At 40.4% G+C, this 19906-nt stretch overlaps 1 long non-coding RNA gene across 2 annotated transcripts; it reads left to right on the forward strand.

Moving 5' to 3' along the window:
• Positions 1 to 26: 26 nt before the first annotated feature.
• LOC123802630 (uncharacterized) lies at positions 27 to 19906 on the forward strand. Of its 2 annotated transcripts, XR_006782592.2 has the most exons (3): positions 27 to 1772; positions 4338 to 4501; positions 18008 to 19906. It is a non-coding gene; the product is annotated as an uncharacterized LOC123802630 (long non-coding RNA). The 2 variants fall into 2 exon arrangements; XR_015727887.1 differs by lacking the exon at positions 18008 to 19906 and having other exon boundaries at positions 4338 to 7624.

A 19906-nucleotide genomic window follows, 5' to 3' on the forward strand; every position in this document is an offset into this window, starting at 1 on the left:
GTCTTTAACTGGGAGTCTGGTTTGGAGCCAAAGTCCAACAACTCAGGGCGGACTGTTCAAACTCCACGTTTTAATGAAAAATTTCAGATGAAGACCGGGCGATTCAAAAAGCCTCTTACCATCTGAAGAATTTATTGAGAAGGGGTTCCCAAGCAGAGCGGTGCCCGAGTCAAGGGGTGATCATAGTGGAGTGAGTTATGAGGAAGGACTTCAGGGAGGAGGTGCGGTCTAGCACGAAATGAAAAGAGAGCAAAGACGAATTCGTAGAGACTGGGAGGGGGTGGCTTGGAAAAGGCTTATGTATAATTAACCAGAAGTACCTGGCAGGCTAGGTTGGGTGGATGGAGGCCAGAAGAAAGGAAGGCTGAAGAATCTGAAAACGGTGGTGATGCACTGCGGTGTGAAAGAAAATTTGCCCTTGAGCTTTGTGAAAGGAGGGGCTAAAAAACCTGTCTGTTCTAAAATGTATCATTTCACAGAAGTTTCTCTTAGCGATGCCCTGGGGGTGTGACTGCGGCTAACCTGCCTCGCTGACCTGCCATGCAGTGTTACGGCAACAAGAGCTAATTTTAAAGGGACCAGGCACTGTTCTAAGTGCTGTAAAATCTTTTAGGTATTATTATTTTTTCCATTTTACAGACTGGGAAATGGAGGCACCACGACCGTAAATAACATGCCCAATTGGTAGAAGGGAGACTTGAACCCAGGCAAGCTGCTTCTCGATCTCCTGTACATAAACCAGAACGTCTGACCTGCTTTGCTCAAGGGAAACTAGCAGGGAAGGGCAGTCTGATTTAGGAAAAGGCTTTCATTTTCATTTTATAAATGAAAGGCTACCTTCATCGCTACAGCAAATCCTACAAGTAGGTCAAGGAAGATTTACTCAGTAGTGGCTCAAGAAGGACTTAAATTATTGATAAAGATTATTTATAACTGAGAAATAATTCAATGTTTTAAATGTCTAAAATTACTTAAGGGTATTAGAAACATTCTCTATAGAGGTTTCAGCCTCCTCTCTAAAAAATGTTTTCCACTAGTAACTGACTAAGCAAACTCTTACACAATTAGGCCAAAGGTACATTTTGGTCTTGTGCCTTTCTTAACTATCACCAATGAATGAATGAATTTTAAATAATGAGATTTTGCTGTAGTTACTCAACTAGTGCTTTGTTTTAGTATTTTCTGTTTTTCCACTGTCTGTTGTCTTACTGTTTGAAAGCAATTTAAAACAAATTTCCTTTAACATCTGGGCTTTTAAAGGCCCGTGCTAATTTGCAAAAGGGATTAAGATTTAGACATTTATAAATCAATCCTGGGAATGAATAACTTGAATCTAGGGCAGAGTAGGAAAAAAATTTTCATGTTCTCTTTGTACCCCACAAACAATCTAAGCTGTAGCCTGTAGAAAATGTTGATCCAATAATAACTTCCATATTTACCAATCTTTCAGTTGCATAATCAGCTCACTTAATTGGGGAAAATATAATAGTTCACATGGAGTGAAATAATGGAATTGACTATAAATGAATGTGTGAAAATAATATTTATCTTTATGACCAGTAGTGGTGAGACTGGCTATTATAAAATATAATGTTCTTTGAAACAGTGTTTTACGAAGTCAAAATATTTGAAACCCAACTTCCAGAAAATCTTTGTGATTTCTGCTTTTCTCTTTTCTCTTCTGTCTCCCACCGCACATGAGGCACAAGATCAGCTGATACCATGGGCTGGTGTCGTGAAAGCTCTTCGGTGCCAACCCTCAACAAAGCCAAGTAAGTAGGATCTAAGGAAACAGCAAAACTGACCTGACTTATTAAAAAACAGAAACAAACCCAGCATTATGACGTTTCCATAATTACTACCAATCTATAGAATTAATTTTTCTTAAGTTTTTTTGAGGTATAAAAATGTGTTCCCCAAACCCTACCCAGGGTAGGTTTTGTGGTTTAACTCTAGTAAGCTAACTGCCTCTTGTCAGTGAGAACCACGCTCGCAGCCCATGGGCTTGGCTAAACCGATAGAAGCAGCGGGCTGGCTGCCATTCCCTGACGGTTCGCTGGGAGATAAGGCATCTCTAAGGTCACCAGGACTGACTACCAAATTCCTGACAAGAAGAATCACCAAGTGTTACATTGGAATGCCAGTGCCAGTGTTTAGAGGCAGAAACCAGCTAGTTCTCCCAATCCAAAGCCTGTCAAATTGAGACCACAAATGTGTTTTAGTTCTTTGGAGTTCTGTAGTTCTGTACATTTGGGTGCTGAGGGGTCCCGAATGCAGAATGCAATCATATAGGGGACCTGTAGCAAACTGGACAAATGTTTTTCCCCATACAGTTTGCTTTGGTGATGCTTTTACAGACTGACTTATAGGTTTATTTGTGTTTCTCTCTACGGTCATAAGATGAAGCGTCTATAAAAGCTCCACAGCAAATTTGATGTTCTCTAGTAGCTATTTGTAGAGCCCATGGGAAAAAAATGCTATGATATTTGCTAATAATACACCTGTTTTTGCAGGAAATAATTTTTTTCACAGCGAATTTTTAGCCAAAACCAATCAACCAACCAAACAAAACCCACTATGGACCTAGTGCTTAATTGTACCTAGGACTCTGTATAAAGAGAACTCTGTTAGGTTCATTCCCTCTCCTTGTAACATACAGTCTAAACAAAGTGCTTCCCTTCCCCCAAATTGAAAACAGTCCTAGCGTTATCATCCAAACTCTTCCAGGTCAGATACGGTGCCTACCAGATTGTAGAGTCTGAGCTTCCTAATGGTGGAAAACCTTCTGGCGGTGGCATCAGGTGTAACTATGGCAACCTTGGAAGGCAAGTGCAATCTGAAAGCCGGGCAGAAGGCTGGAAGCTAGAGAGAGAGTGGTGGGGACACTGAGTTCCTATCTGGCACTATTCCTGCCTATTCACTGACTTGGTGACAAGGTTCTCTTTTGAAGAAAAGCAGAGGGAAACTTGTAGACGGTGTTTTTCCCTTTTGAGGTTTTATGCAGGGGGTGACGACTCCATGCTCCTCTCTCTCACACAAGTTCACCTGTTCTGTACTACTGGTCTCCAAAGTGGGGTGCACAAGAAGACTGATTAGGGTGAAGAATAAAATATTACATCTTCTGTTTCAAAATCCTTTTCGCTGTCTATACTCTGAAGATTTTATGATACACTTAATAGGCACTACATGGAAGTAATTTATAAATAACATGTTGGGACACGGGGGAGGGTCAAGATACTTTGACTGTTAAGGGTACGCCATCCATGCTATGGACTTGTGCTGTATAGTCCGTGCCTCCTGTTTGTCCAGCTTGCTTCCATCCCCTCTCCCAGGTCTAGGATGGACTCCCCTTTCCTGCCTCTGAGGTCACTGGAAATAGTGTTTGGAGGTCCCCATCTGTTACCCAACAGTCCCTAAGCTGTGACCAGACCTGCCCAAGTCTTCAGCTTCCCTGAGCTAGGATGGCAGTCTCCATTCTGGAGTTATTTCTCCCAATTCTGCTCTTCCTGTTTCCTGGCAAGAGCCTATGTTGTCTTTCCATAAAGGCATTGCATTTACATGTTTTATTCATCCCAATTCAGAGTCACCCTTTGGGTAAGAGATTGTCATAGGCTGTTGGCTTGCTTTTGATAAGCCCTTCTAGGTAGCATTCATTAATTTAACTTGAGAAAGAGTTACACAAGTGTGTAAGATTATTAAGTTCCTGCTCCTCATTTAGGAACAGTTTTCTTTGAAACACAGTGCTTTGCACATGCTAAGCACTCACTGTATTTGTGGTTGGGGAAATTCTTTTCAGTACTGTAAGCCTTTTAAAAGGTTAGAACTGGGGTGCCTGGGTGGCTCAGTTGGTTAAGCATCTGCCTTCAGTTTAGGTCATGATACCAGGGGCCTGGGATGGAACCCTGCATCAGGCTCCCTGCTTAGTGGGGAGTCTCCCTCTCCCCCTACTCGTGTTCTCCCCCTGCTAGTGTTCTCTCATGTGCTCGCTCGCTCTCTCAAATAAATAAATAAATAAAATCTTAAAAAAAAAAAAAAACCCAAAAGGTTAGAACTTAGAATCTTAGAATCTTAGAATAGGGTTGTCACGTAATCCTACGAGTCGTCTAGTCCAACTGTCTTCCCCTTTATGATAGTCTGAATACATATACTGTGTTCAAGTAGTGGGAGAGGCACTTTACATACATTAGCTCTAATTCTCAGAATATTCTTTGCAAGGTAAATCCATACTATCCCCATTTTCGGACAAGAACACAGAGGCTCAGAGATGTTAAGCTGTTGGGTGGCAAAGCCAGAGTCAAACTTTATTAATTCCAACTCCCCCACCCTTTCCTTTGTAGGGTGCCTTTTCCTGAGAGGCTATTGTATAGCCAGCTTTGAACATCTCCAGTAAAGGGACTTACTACCTCACATTGCCTCCCCTTCCATTTTCAGTTTGTAAATAATTAAATGAACACAACTGAGGAGAATAAACCACTGTTGCATCTTGGCCCAAAGCTCAACTGTAAGTATCATTGAATGTGGTCACCAACTGGATCTGGTTAGAAAGTCCCTGAAAAGAATGATGCCAAATAAGGCATGTGTGCATGCAGTATGTGATAGCTGGATATTGATTAGGCATGGCTGGAAGGTGCATTTCATATAAAGAGCATTTTCCCACAAATGAATAACATCTGTTGTGACCAGGGGGCTTGCCATACCCTAGATCTCTGCAAAGAGGCAAATAGCCAGTTCCATGATTTCATAGATGATCCTTGCATTTAGCACAATATTACTGATTATGGCAACAGAATCATATGCAAAGGAAAATATTCCGCTGTATCATTCAAGGGGAGGGCATCTCATTTACCGGGCTCTGTTTGGGCCTCAAGCTCACTTGCCATAGTTCCATTTCAGGTTTTTGTTTTTCTTTTTAAAAATTAAAATTTTTATTGAGGTATAATTGACATATAACATATTAGTTTCAGATGTACAATATAATGATTTGATGTTTGTATATATTGGGAATTAAGTCTACTTAACATTCGTCACCACACATAGTTATAAAAAATTGGTTTTTTCTTGTGATGAGGACTTTAAAGTTTGACTCTCTTAGAAACTTTCAAATATGCAATATTAACTTTAATTAATAATACTATAGTTACCAAACTATATACTACATCCCCATGACTTATTTATTTTATAAATGGAAGTTTGTACCTTTAACCCTTTTCACCCATTTTGCCCATCCCTCCACCTCCTGCCTCTGTTAACCACCAATTTGTTCTCTGTATTTGTGAGCTTGGTTTTTGTTTTGTTTTGTTGTAAATTCCACGTATGAATGAGGTCATATGGTATTTGCCTTTCTCTGTCTGACTTACGTCACTCAGCATAATGCCCTCAAGTTCCATCCCTCTTGTTGTAAATGGCAAGATTTCATTCTTTATTATGGCTGAGTAGTATTCCGTTGTATATATCTACCACATTTTATTTATCCATTCATCCGTCAGTGGACACTTAGGTTGTTTCCATGTCTTGGCTATCATAAATAATGCTGCAATGAACATAGGGATGCAGATATCTTTTCAAGTTAGTGTATTCATTCTCTTCAGATAAATATGCAAAAGTGGAATTGCTGAAACATATGGCATTTCTATTTTTAATTTTTTGAGGTCGCACCAGTTTACGTTCCTGCCGTCAGTGTATGAGGGTTCCTTTTTCTCCACATCCTTGCCAACATTTGTTATTTCTTGTCTTTTTGATAACAGGTATGAGGTGATATCTCATTGGGGTTTTGATTTGCATTTCCCTGAGGAGGGGTGATGTTGAGCATCTTTTCATGTGCCTGTACATTTAGTCTTTTAATGTAATAATTTTTCTTTTCTTTGAGGTTCAATATCTGTTTGTTGAAAATATTTAGCAGCATAATTTTCCAGGTACCAATCACTAAACTAATTGAAGGATATCATATATATATATATATATATGTGGGTGTGAGAGAGAGAGAGTATTTCAGTGATCTTAATTCATTCTTGTATCCCATTCATATGAAAACCACAAGAATTTGAACAATATAGGTTTAAACTGTGGATTATATGTGGATTTTTTTTGGACAAATACAATTTAGAACAGTAAGTGCATTTTGTCTTATGATTTTCTTTGTGACGTTTTCTTTTCCTTGGCTTACTTTATTGTAAGACTACAGTACATTATATGGAGTTATCAATAGAATCTTTTCAGCACACTTAATTCATTTCTACAAATGAAACTCCTCCCAAGAGTCTTAACTCTGTATACCTAATTTTCACACACACTTAACTCCCTGTCTAGAGAGACTTCCCAGTACTGGATAGGGATTATTGAATAAATCTACAGTGAGCATTCTGGAGACACTTTTGAATATATATTTAACCAGCAGTAATAAACATCACCTATGTACAAAGCTGTGTGCTAGGTGCACAGGGCACGGAGGAGCAGAGGAGCAAGCTGGAGCGCAACACAGGGAAGTCAGGATCATCCCTGCTTTCCATTGTATGGGAGATGTGTCCACCACGTTTTAATGCAACGATTTTGTGATTGCTTATTTAATGTAGCCATTTGGAAACAAGGAATATTTCAAAGCTGTTTCAAACACAATTAAGCTTTCAGTGTTTTTCACTTCCCGGTAATGTGCTAAGCGGACACCTGCACCCCAGCCTTGATCCCCACCCCACCGAGGTCAGGGCTGAAGGAAGGGTTAAGCACCATCTGGCAGGCAAACCTTGTAAAACCAAAAGTCATGAGTCAACCACACTTTTTCATCTCAAAGAGAACTGTCAATCCTTCGTTATTTGTAGCCTGTCCCTTGGCTTGCATCTCACTTTCCTGATTTCTCCTTTATCATAACAATGTCCATGCTCTTTTACTTTTAATTAACAAGTAGGTTTGAATGCTGGAGAAAGGAACTTACTTTGTTTTCCATTTTAAATTGCATGAATGGCCACTCCTGTATTTTGGAGGCTTCCTGGTTCCACTGACTTTGTTTAATTGGGTCTATGCTGGGAAGGAAGTGGAGTGGGAATGGAATGGCTCTGCAGGCAACAATTCTCTCATATTCCCAGCTCCAGACTGCATTGGAAATTATCAAATTAACATTTCTAACAGGTCCTTCAGCAACGTACATACATTTTATCTACTGGCCTCAAAATTCTTTGCAATAACCACTTAGGAGAGACAGGCTAATCTGGGTCTAGCAGATGTCAACACAACACTTTCTTTTTCTTAAATGGTTAAGAAAAATTAAAATAATATCGAGTAATTAGTTATGGGCTTGTCAAAGCAGTAGATTTGTAAAACATTTTATAAACAATTTAGAAATAAAGTAGAAAATGAAAGTCTCCCATAAGGGAGTTAGAGATGGAAGAAGGGGTGAAGAAAGTCTATTTTACTTGTTTATTTTTTATGTAATTTAAAGAATATTAGTGATTTTGGGATGCCTGCGTGGCTCAGTCAGTGTCTGCCTTCGGCTCAGGTAGTGATCCCAGCCTCCGGGGATGAGGTTCCACATCAGGCTCCTTGCTTAGTGGGGAGTCTGCTTCTCCCTCTGCCTGCCCCTCCCCCGCTTGTGCTCTCTCTCTGACAAATAAATAAATAAAATCTTTAAAGAATATTGGTGATTTTACACTTATGCCAATGCTCTTTTGACTTTGTTGTGCAGAATATCTTGCCTCAAGGAAGACAAGTATGATACAAATGCCATAAAGAAAAGAATAAACAGAGGGGAGTCTTCCTCTCTGTGAGATGGGTATGGAAATAGCCAGCCTTAAATTTCCAAATTGGAATGGTATTTTCTTTAGGTCTGATGTTGGTTCTTAAAATTCTATATCAGCCTCATAGTTCATGGCAGAAAATCATCACCACAATGGAGGATGAAGAAGAGACCAGGGGAGGGGTTGCTCTTAAATCCTATCCCACGTAGTCAGTGGTTAGTTCACGTAACAAAGGGATTTTTTTTTCTAAATCAGTAATCTTTTAAGACTGAGGTTGCTAGTTACGATTCTCCCTGATTCTATCCTCTCTCCTCTCCACCTGTACCAGCCTTCCTGCTGTTCCTCTAAGTCCCAAGCATATATCACTAGGAGAGGCTTTGTATGGCTATGCACCGCTCTCTCTGCTCAACGTCCTGCCCGAGGGGGCAGGGAGGTCTGATAGGCAGCCCATCATCTGCTTGCCATGCTCCGAGCCCAGGCATACGCTGTTTGCCCAGAAGAAGGCGTGTCTTTTCCTGAATCACTGGTGGGCTGTCGGCTGCCCTTGGGCCCTTGCACTTGCTTCTTTCTGTCTCCCTCTGCCTCAGATGCTTCCCACCCTGACATTCTCCCTTCTTTGTGTTCTTTGCTTAACATCACCACTTCTCAGAAAATTCTGCCACCCATCCTATCTAAAATGACAGCCCCCATCATTCTCTACCTCCTCACTCTGCTTTAATTTCTTCATATTTTATTATTGGACATTATATAATATATGGCGTAATATATACTTAATTCATTTTTCTCTTCCCACTGAAATATAAGCTCTCTGAGAGCAGGGGTTTGCTGTCTGCTCTATCCCCAGCACCTATCAGAGAGTGCTGGCACATAGTAAGCACTTAATAAACATTTGTGGAATGTTTAAAAAAGGACCCCACCCCCAAGGCTTTCTAAGCCCAGAGTTAGGCTCAACTCAAAATATCTGCATTGACCCTGCTCAGGCAGAATCTTCTCTAATTAACTGACCTCCACAACCTAGAAAAGCTAAACCAAAAATAGAAAACACAAAAGCTGTTGGCTGTGAACTTCAGTGACCAGGACAGTGGTTTCTGCATCTCAGAATCAACCCCCCGGGGATCTTGACGACAGAACACCACCAAAAAATGATACATAACCCCCACCCTCCACCCCCCACTCAGCTGAGCTTCTAGATGGTCGACTTGGTGGACTAGTGATTTATTGGGAAAAGAAACAACATATAACATGAGCTATTATGATAGGAAAGATTTACAATGCTTTGGATTTTAAAGGTCAATTCTAACAAAGTAGTTTGTATCAAAGAGAATTCCTCCAATCTCTTCTATTAATAGCACCATTTAGCACCCCCGCAGCTCAGCAGAGACTGTTTAGGGCTCTGTCTCACCATGGTTTCACCTTAACTGAGATAGAGAGAAGCAAATGTCAGTGTGGATAGAGTGCCGTAGAGGTATAAAAAATTTACACCCTCTTTGGCTACGGCTTGAGCTTTTAGAACCTAACAGATCCTCCTCCTGAAAGTCTGGTTTTAAAATACTTGGAGTTTTGCAAATGTCATAAGAGCTTCTGAGACTGCCACACACAAATTTTTGACCCACTGCTGAGAGCAGAGCCAAGCTGCAGAGAGAAACTGGTTTACACAGCATCCCCCTCCCCCCCCCACACACACACTAACACCCGGTGACGTGTCTCACTTGCACACACGTGGCCCCAAAGCCAGCTCCCTTCGGGAACAACCGGGGCAGCAGTCAGGCTTGGCTGCCTGCTGGCCGACTTGCTGAGCCCCTCCTGTGCCCCCTTCTGGACGTGGCAGCCCCTGCAGGTGCCAGGTGCCCCGACAGCCTCCTGCGGAGAGAGAGGCTAAAAGCCCAGCGTGGGCTGCAGAGGCTCATGAGGGAAAACAGCTCTGGGACGTGGGTGTGTGAGAGGTGGAGGAAGATTCTGCAGCATTAATCCCTGATGGGTGGAAGCTGAACTTTAAATGCCTTCCAGCTCCATTGAGTTTGGCTTTCATTTCCTCTAATGTGCTTAATGTATCTACTTAGGAAAGTATAGCTTTGCATTTTCAAAAGGGTGATTATATTATATATGGGTGCACGATGGCCCACGTAGGTTGCACCTGGTGGTAGCTCCTGGGAAAAGGATGGTAGTCTGTGCTTCTGGGAAAAGAATAGTCTGTGCTTTATTGCCTGACATTTTCGGGGGCGGGGGAGGGGATTCCAATTGTAATGCTTCTTGTTTGCTTTCTGTTTTCTTTGATGAGAGAGGCTGTGATGATGCTGTTACTTAGCCCTGAGTGCAAAAACTACATCTGCATGTACTGTTTCCTTTCAAACCCTTTCTGCAAATTCAGAGTCTGTCCCAAGAGGACCTCCTCACTACTAATCCTCCCCCCGGGCTGGTGCCAGTAACATTTCCTCCAGGACTTTACCACATCATGTGGGAAAGAATTTCTATTACAGGGCTTAAAATTGCCAGCTGAGAGCTCCCTGTCAGAAAGGATTCTTTTTCCAAATGTGTAAGGAGTCCTATGCCTTTTTCTTCATGTGACAACTTTGGAAATTTCAACCGTGGTGACCACCCTTGACCCTTTCTCCTCTTCTCTCCAGTGCTTGGATAGCTGCCCGGAATCATGCATCTAACAACAGCCTATCGGTGGTCTCAGGTGTGAAATGGGAAAGAAGGGCCTTTGGACACCATTTTGGCCATTTTCCTAGCCCCTTCTATTCCTTCCTAGTGGGCAGCTTTTTAAGTCCAGCTCCCTCATTTACAGAGGAGGAAACCAGACAAGCGAAGTCTCGTGCAAGGCCACAGCTGGGTTTCTGACTCTCAGTCCTGTGCTTTCTTTGGCACTACATCAGGTACACGGTGAGAGGTGGTTGAAAGACCCCTGGCTTTTGAGTCAGATGGGCCTGAGCTTGAAGTCCGACTTGGGCAAGTTGTTTAACCTTTCTGATTTGCCAAGGGAAGCCATAATGCTTTCCTGCGAGGTCATTGTGAAGACTGATGTGTAAAAGGTGTTAGATACAAACTGGGTGTCAATAAAAGGTAGTCGTTACTGTTATTGCTAGTCCCCCTCCCCCCACTCAAAGAACAACAAACCCAGCCATGATATTACAAAACACTGGCTGAAAACAGTACAACTTGCAAGGATATTTATCTTTTAGCAGAGATCCTTGAAAATGAAAAGCCATTGAGATACATAGTGATGAACTTTAGTAATGCAGAGGACGTCCGGGCACAACCCAGCTACATGCAGTGCGTTGGATAAGTGTTAGGGGAACAGTCAGTCGAAGGTGCTGGGAAGAAGCTCCTGTGAGAAGCACACAAAAGGCTCCACGTGGAGACAGACATGGTGGTGTTCCAGGCAGGCAGGCAGGCAGCCTCAAGGGAGGTAGCCGTATTCAGGTAATACACCTAATTAGACTGAGGAGGGACAGAGCACAGCAACCAGAAACCCAGAAGATTTGCGATGCGTGCTGTAAGGCTGAGTAACTGGCATCAGGGTGATCTGTTAGGAGGTGGTGGGGCCTCCAAACCTGGGCTGCTGTTCAGGACCTGGAGAGGTTGGAGGTGGGACAGACTGACAAATCCTAACAGGCAGACAACTGCTTCTGCTCTTCCCTTTTAAGCCTGCTCTGAATAGCTTGTGTATGTTGATATGTCAGTTGCCATTTATTTTTATTTGCATAAGAGAATGGTTGTTGCATTTTTTTTAAATAGAGAATTCTAGGGAAAAAACTAATTGAATTCTAAGCCATTAGCAATATTCAAAATTCTCTTCTAATCTTCTTTGATATATCTACAGATGTTTCATATAATTATAATCCATGTGTGAATTCCATCTTCTATTCTAAATGTAGATATTTCCATGAATTAAAGTAGTACGCGTCCTTTCCACTTTTAATACCTCTGCTGTAACGTTTCATCCAGATTATATTGTAGTTTCTCTATTGGCAGTATTTGGGATGCTAAGAGTTTATCATGATTACCAACTGCAATTATGAGAATTATCTTTGGGCTTTTTTTTCTTTTAGATTGTTTCTTTGCCATAAATTCTTCAAAATGGAATCATGAGATCAAAATATATGGACAGCTTGGTGGCTTCTGCTATGACTAGCAAATTTCTTTGGGGAAAAAAAATGTTTCCCCTCACTACTCTGTCAACCCAAAGCCCAATGGCTCTCACAGCCCATATTCCACAGGGACATCCCCCACCTTTGTCCTGGACCTTGGATACACACACTGCATGTGTGCATCAAGGTTTTAGCAAGGCCATCCTCAAGGCAGAGGCGAGAGTCCGTGCTGGGTAAGCTGACTCATGCTGGCCTCGTCCCAAGGCTGACCTCAGTCCCAGTGAGAAGGCAGAGAGGAAATGCTGCTGCTCCTTCTGCTTGGAGAACACATGCATGGGGCAGTAGAGGGGAGCAGGACAGAGAACTGCACTGGCAAAAGGACTTTCCTACTAGAGTAGGAGTCACTGTGGGTACTGCTGTCAGGCATTTTCATGATAAAAGCCACTATTTGTTCAGTTAGAAGGGGAGATTACCAATTCTTCATTCACCCATTGCTCTCCATGTTCCTGTTCTAGAGAAGAGCAATGGGTCAGTCACAATTGCTGCAGAGCACAATCCTCAGCTCGTGAGTCTGTCAGGGTCCTGAGGGAGGAGCCTGTCCAGTTGTGCTACCTTCTACTCTACCCCCAGCACCTGGTACCGTGCCTGGTATACAGTAAATATTTGTTACATTCATAAATGAACGAATGTATTCTTAGAAGTAGGAAACTTCCAGTAAAGGTGACAACCCAGAGCTTTCTCTCCAGGGGACATTCTATCCAAGCGACATGTGACAGTTTTGTGTTTTATTAATAGTAAACATTGACAACACAATGCTTAGCTGACTGATAGTGAATATCAGCCATGCCCTTGATGTAAAGACCAGCCCAAACAAAAGGAAATTAATTCCAGAAATTCTCTTGTGAAACACAGTTGAAGCAGTAATTTTCAGGGAAACTACAAGATTATTTTGAATTCGGCTGGTGCACTTGTTCTCCTTGAGGGAATGAAGATCTGATGAGTCAGCGATGCATTTGGTGTTTTATCTCCAAATGGTCTTGCATGAATTAATCATTAGAAAGCATGCAGGGCTCCACCCATGTTTACTTTCCATTTTCAAGATTATGTTTCACAAATCCCCAAATAACACTGAAAATAATTTTTTTCCCGAAAGTTCTGTTAAAAAAATAAAACTATAGTATGAGTAGGATATTTTTCTTTCATTTCCAATTCTAACTGGTTGTTGTAAGTATATAGAAAAGCTATTATTAATTTTTGATATTAGTGGCTTTTCATGTCTAGCCATTTTTTCAAATTCCTTCAGCATTTTTGTTGTGGTTGAATTTCTTACGATTTCTAATTATACTCCCATATTACTTGCTAACATTCCACTAACACACTGCTAGATTAAATTTGCTAATGCTTTCGTTAGAATTGTTTATCTTTTAAGCAAAAGTGTTCTGTAACTTTTGTGTTATATATTTTGTAGTTGGTTTTGGTATATTAAGTCCCAGGATACAAAATCAATGTACAGAAATCTGTTGCATTTCTCTACACCAATAATGAAGCAGCAGAAAGAGAAATTAAGAAAACAACCCCATTTACAATTGCACCCAAAATAATGAGATACCAGGAATAAACCTAACCAAAGAGGTGAAAGACCTGTTCTCTGAAAACTATAAAACACTGATGAAAGTAATTGAAGATGACACAAAGAAATGGAAAGACATCCCATGCTCATGGATTGGAAAAACAAATATTGTTAAGATGTCTATACTACCCAAAGCAATCTACACATTTATTGCAATCCCTATCAAAATATCAACCACATTCTGCACAGAGCTAGAACAAAGAATCGTAAAGTTTGTATGGAACCACAAAAGACCCCAAAGAGCCAAAGCAATCTTGAAAAAGAAAAGCAAAACTGGAGGCATCACAATTCCAGACTTCAAGTTATATTACAAAGCTGTAGTAATGACGATAGTATGGTACTGCACAAAAATAGGCACACAGATCAATGGAACAGAATAGAAACCCCAGAAATAAACCCACAAGTATATGGTCGATTAATCTTCGACAAAGCAGGAAAGAATATCTGATGGGAAAAGGACAGTCACTTCAACAAATGGTGTTGGGAAAACTGGACAGCAACATACAGAAGAATGAAACTGGACCATACACAGAATGCCATACACAGAATAAATTCAGAATGGATTAAACAACCTCAATGTGAGACAGGAAACCATTAAAATTCTAGAAGAGAACACAGGCAGTAACTTCTTTGACATCAGCCATAGCAACATTTTTCTAGATATGTCTCCTGAGGCAAGAGAAACAAAAGCAAAATAAACTATTGGGACTACATCAAAATAAAAAGGTTCTGCACAGTGAAGAAAATAATCAACAAAACTGAAAGGCAGCCTATGGAATGGGAGAAGATATTTGCAAAGATGTATTGAATAAAGGGCTAATATCCAAAATATATAAAGAACTTAGACAAATCAGCACCCCAAAAAACAAATCCAGTTAAAAAATGGGCAGAAGACATGAATAGACATTTCTCTAAGGCAGACATCCAGGCGGCCAACAGACATATGAAAAGATGCTCAGCATCATTGATCATCAGGGAAATGCAAACCAAAACCACAATGAGATACCACCTCACACCTGTCAGAATGGCTAAAATCAACAACACAAAAAACAACAGGGGTTGGTGAGGATGTGGAGAAAAAGAAACCCTCATACACTGTTGGTGGGAATGCAAACTGGTGCAGCCACCGTGGAAAGGAGTGTGGAGGTTCCTCAAAAAGTTAAAAATAGAACTGCCTTATGATCCAGCAATAGCACTACTGGGTATTTACCCAAAGAATACAAGAACACTAATCCAAAGGGATACATGCACCACTATGTTTATTGCAGCATTATTTACAATAGCCAGGATATGGCTGTAGCCCAAGTGTCCATCGATAGATGAATAGATAAAGAAGAAGAGGTGGTGTGTGTGTGTGTATATATATATATATATATATATATATATGAATATTATTTAGCCATAAAAAAGAATGAAAGCTTGCTATTTGCAATGACATGGATGGAATTAGAGAGTATAATGCTAAACGAAATAAAAGAAAAACAAATATATGATATCACTCGTGGAATTTAAGAAACAAAACAAGCAAAGGGGGAAAAATGAGAGAGAGAGAGAGAGAGAGAGAGAGAAACAAATCAAGAAACAGACTGTTAACTATAGAGAACAAACAGATGGTTACCAGAGGGGAGGGAGTGGGGAATGGGTGAAATAGGTGATAGGGATTAAGGAGTCACTAGTGATGAGCACAGGGCAGCATATGGAAGTGTTGAATCACTATATTCTACACCTGAAACTAACATCACACTGTATGTTAACTAAATGGAATTAAAATAAAAACTTAAAAAATTTTTAATAAAAAAATGAGAATGGCATAAAAATAATAAATAAGTATAAATCCCAGATGGGTTAAAGAACTAAATTTAAAACATAAAACAGTAAAAATAACAACGAAATATGGAAGAGTATTTGTATAATCTCAATTTGGGGGAGATCTAGCCTATAGCAAGACCAGAAACCCAGCAGCCATCAAAGAAAAACCTGGTGAGTTTAACAACATAAAAATTAGAACCTTCTGCCTGGCAAACAATGGTAATCAAAGCCAATACAGTACAGACAAGGAATTAATATCTTTAAAATGCAAAGAACTCTGATAACAAATAGCAAAAGAAAAATGGGCAAAGCATATGAATAATTAGTTCACAAATGAAGAACTTCATATAGCTGATCAGTGTATAAAAAGATGTTCAACTATGCTAGGCCAGGAAAAGGCAAATTACAATAGTAGTGACATCTACCTTTCTTATTCATCAAACTGACAACAGTTTATAAATTTATTGATTTATAAAATTGATAACATCCAACTCTGACTGGAGGATAGAGAAACAGGCAATGCTCAGCATTGCTGGCCAGAGTTGGTCTGCTACAATTCTTTTTTATTTTTTTTTTAAGATTTCATTTAGGGGTGCCTGGGTGGCTCAGTTGGTTAAGTGTCTGCCTTCAGCTCAGGTCATGATCCCAGGGAACTGGGATGGAGCCCCACGTCAGGATCCCTGCTCAGTGGGGAATCTGCTTCTCCCTCTCCCTCTGTCACTCCCCCTGCTTGTGCTCTCTCTCTCTCACTGAAAGAAATAAATAAAACCTTTTCATTTATTTATTTGAGTGAGAGAGAGCACAGAGGGGTAGTGAGAGGGAGAAGCAGACTCCCTGCTGAGCAGAGAGCCCCAGAGCCCGATTCAGGACTCGATCGCAAAACCCTGGGATCATGACCTGAGCCAACGGCAGATGCTTAACCAACTGAGCCACCCAGGTGCTCACATCACCTATAATTCTTAAAAAAGCTCATTCAGTTGGTGAGTCAATTAAAATTAAACTTGCACATACCTTTTGATCCAGCAAAGTCACTTTTGAAAATCTAGCATATAGAAATAAAAACTCCAATAACTAAAGGACAGGTTTATATGGAAATATGTTGCACCATATTTTGGCAGACCTCTTTATCAAACAAACAAACAAACAAACAAACCTAAAAATAATTTGAAGGTTTCTCAAATAAGAAAATGGGTGAGTAAGTTATGGAATATTATGTACTTCTATGAAAGAATAAATTCCATGTAGATGTATTGACCTGGACTAACAAAAGCAAATTCTCCAGTAATGATGTAATAGCTAACATTTATTGAGCACTTACAATGTGCTAAGCCATTGACACATGATATCTTTCACTAAACATCATTGCTAGGGGACTCTCTCAGGATGTGTCTGCATCCTCCTTCCTGGTATATCCTAGGTTTTGTTTTTCTTTGCTCTGTTTTACCTGACTTGCATTCCAAAGATTACTGTCCACTGGTGACTTGCTCACCTGTTCTCTTTGCTGTTTTAATTTTACACCCCCCACCCCCTCCTATTAAAAATTGTGTATACAGTGATGGTCTCTAGGACAACAGGAGGCAAATGCGTATGTGTGGTCCACTCTCATGAACCAGAAACCTTTAATTTCATGTAAGAAATTGGGGGGAAACTGCCCTACATATGCATGCACTGATTTATACAGATAGCTGTGAGGGCAGTGGAAGGCATGGAAGGGTACACACAACAGTCAGCGTGTGATTTGACACCTCAGCAATCTATTTTCCTTGAGTGGAAAGCTCCAATGATTTTTGTAAGTAACATTATTTTTATTTCACTTTGCAGCTGTGGATATGACCTGGATTAACAATGTATTATACCTATTATTGGCATATTACTTTGTTGGTTTAGAATTATTTACTTACAAAGAAGGCAAAACAAAGTAACTGCCAAAACAAATCATCTTAATTAAGGCCTCCAAGCCAAAGAAAGTCTTTTAAAACTCCAATAGCCAGGAGTAACTCATATTGGTTCAGAATTTAAGAGCAACATTCCTCAGATTTCTATTTTAAATTTTAAAAAGATCCGTAGAGAAAAACTTAGAGGAAAGAGAAATTACATTTAAGAACAATTCTGTGACATGTTCTGAGAGCATACAGAGATTTAAAAACTAACTTAATCTTTTTAACATATACGCATCTGTAAAATTTTGTTTGCTTTCCTGTTAGAAAGTGGAGTGCACTAAAACACTAAACCACAGGATTAACGAATATTCTAGCAAAAGCAATCCCATTTATTAATGTCCCCATGGAGCTGTGGTCCAAAACAATAAACTTAACTATAATAATCTGGTATCCATTAATCCAATAATTTAATTCCTCCCTCTATTGTTTCTAGTATATTTTAAACTTCCTGATAATAAAAGGGGGGAAAGGGGGAACCATTTTATTTATTTTTAAGCAGGATAACTTTGGAAAAAGAAAGGAGTGCAAACAATTAGTTTGCATTACTTGGCAACTCATGATTCTGACAAAACTACACTCAAAGAGTTAATGAGCTGAGTTGACTCCATTGTTAATCGCATTCTGTAGTTGAAGGGATGGCAGGAATTTAGAAGCGAGATGATTGCCTGGAAAGGTGGGCAGGGGCACAGGAAGACAGATGGCAGAGAAAGGGGAATGTTTTTTTCCACTCCTTCACCAAATATAATTAAGTGCCTCCTTTTTACCAGTGTTAGGTGCTTTTCAAAAATGATCTCATTTAATCCTCTCATTAAGCCTTAGAGATGAAGAAATCAGATGCAAGAGACCGACAGAGAGAGAAAGAGAGTGAGGGAGAGAGAAACTTCCACAAAGTAACAGCTAAGAAGTGGGAGAGCTGAACTCCCAGTGAGTACAGAGCCATGTGACTTTCAAAGCCCGTCACATCTTGTGCAGACTGTTGTCTAAGCCCGAAATTATTTGCTTAATCTCTGTAAGAATAAGCTCCTTGAGGGCAGAACGGTGTCCGCCTTGTGGATGCATGTGTCCATGTTGGGAGCAGGGCACTTACTACTCCACTTATTTCCCATTCGTTGCAACTTGTTAAGGATTGATTCCTTTCACTTCCGCCAGGGCTCTGTTCCCCCTTCTTACGTTCATCGTTGCTGGTCTCTTGCTTCTACTCTTTCCCTCAAAATCATTGTCCATGCAGCAGCCACAGTGATCTTTTAAAATGTTCATCATATCATCTTGATCTCAGAATAAAATCCAAATCCTTACCAATGGCCTCCATGGCCCTATTATGGCTGCTGCCCTGAGGTCTCCACCTTGGCCCTTGTGCTCCCGCCACCACACAGGCTTTCTCCCTGTTTCTCATCACTCTGAGCTGTGTTCCCTCTTGGAGCCTTAGCACAACTTCTTCCTTCGGTCTCTATTTTCTTTATCCTAGAGGTAGACATGCACAAAGAAGCACACGCAAGGACGTTTATTGCAGCATTTTCGGTAAGACAACCACTGAAAACAACCCAATGTTCTGCATCAGTAGACAGTACCTATACACTATGATGTATAACCTATGTGATTTTTGTTTGTTTGTTTGTTTGTTTGTTTGTTTGTTTGTTTGTTTGAGAGAGAGATAGAGAGCACAAGCAGGGAAAGGAGAGGGGAAGAAGCAGACTCCCCACCGAGCAGGGAGCCCAATGTGGGGGCTGGATCCCAAGACACTGGGATCATGACCTGAGTCGAAGGCAGATGCTTATCCAACTGAGCCACCCAGGGGCCCCGGGATATAATATGTTAAATAAAATTATTATTTCAAACAATTACAACTGTTCCCATATTTTTTAAATGTAGCTCCTAGAAAATTTTAAGTTACATATGTAGCTTGAATTATATTTCTGTTGGACAGAGTTGATCTAAAAAGTGCAGGGGGAAAGGTTGAGCAGGGTATCAGGTCAGAGCAGAGTGAGGATTATGAGGACAAGAGGCTTTGCATATATTTTGGTCCCAAGTGGTATCTGATCTAATCTTGGTTTGATGGTGAGGGATCATATGAGATCTGCAGAGGGGAGCGGATCCTTGCATAGTATAGGCCTGAGTAGAGGGGTTGAGAGGTGAGGTCGGGGGCCTTCTTTATAGGGCCAGTTCAGGACTTTCCCAGATTCTCTTCTCCCCATTAAAATGTACACCACTTTGGTCTTAACTTGACTGATAGTACCTCAATGCTTCTTTATAGACACAGTCCAAAATGGCATATGTAAAAGGGGTTTCATTGCAATAGTGTTAATTTTAAAAAAGATTGGAAAGGGTGTGCCTGGGTGGCTCAGTCAGTTGAGTTTCTGATTGTTGATCTCAGCTCAGGTCTTGATCTTAGGGTCTTGATCTCAGCATCACGAGTTCAAGCCCCGTGTTGGGCTCCATGCTGGGCATGGAGCCTACTTAAAAAACAAACAAAACAAAACAAAACAAAACAAAACAAAACAAAACAAAACACCAGATAGGAAAGAACTTCAATGTTCATTAATAGAATGATTAAATAAATGAAGGGTATATTTTAAACAGAATTATAAAATAATAATGTAATTTCAATTGCAGGCAGCCACTAAAAATAATGAGACAGAAATAAGGCAGATCTATATGCACAGAGAAGAATCTCCAAGATATGTGGTTAAGTTAAAAAAAAAAAAAAAAAGCAAA

Source organism: Ursus americanus, chromosome 20, assembly GCF_024610735.1.
Source record: "Ursus americanus isolate L20-20 chromosome 20, mUrsAme1.1.p, whole genome shotgun sequence".
Taxonomy (NCBI): domain Eukaryota; kingdom Metazoa; phylum Chordata; class Mammalia; order Carnivora; family Ursidae; genus Ursus; species Ursus americanus.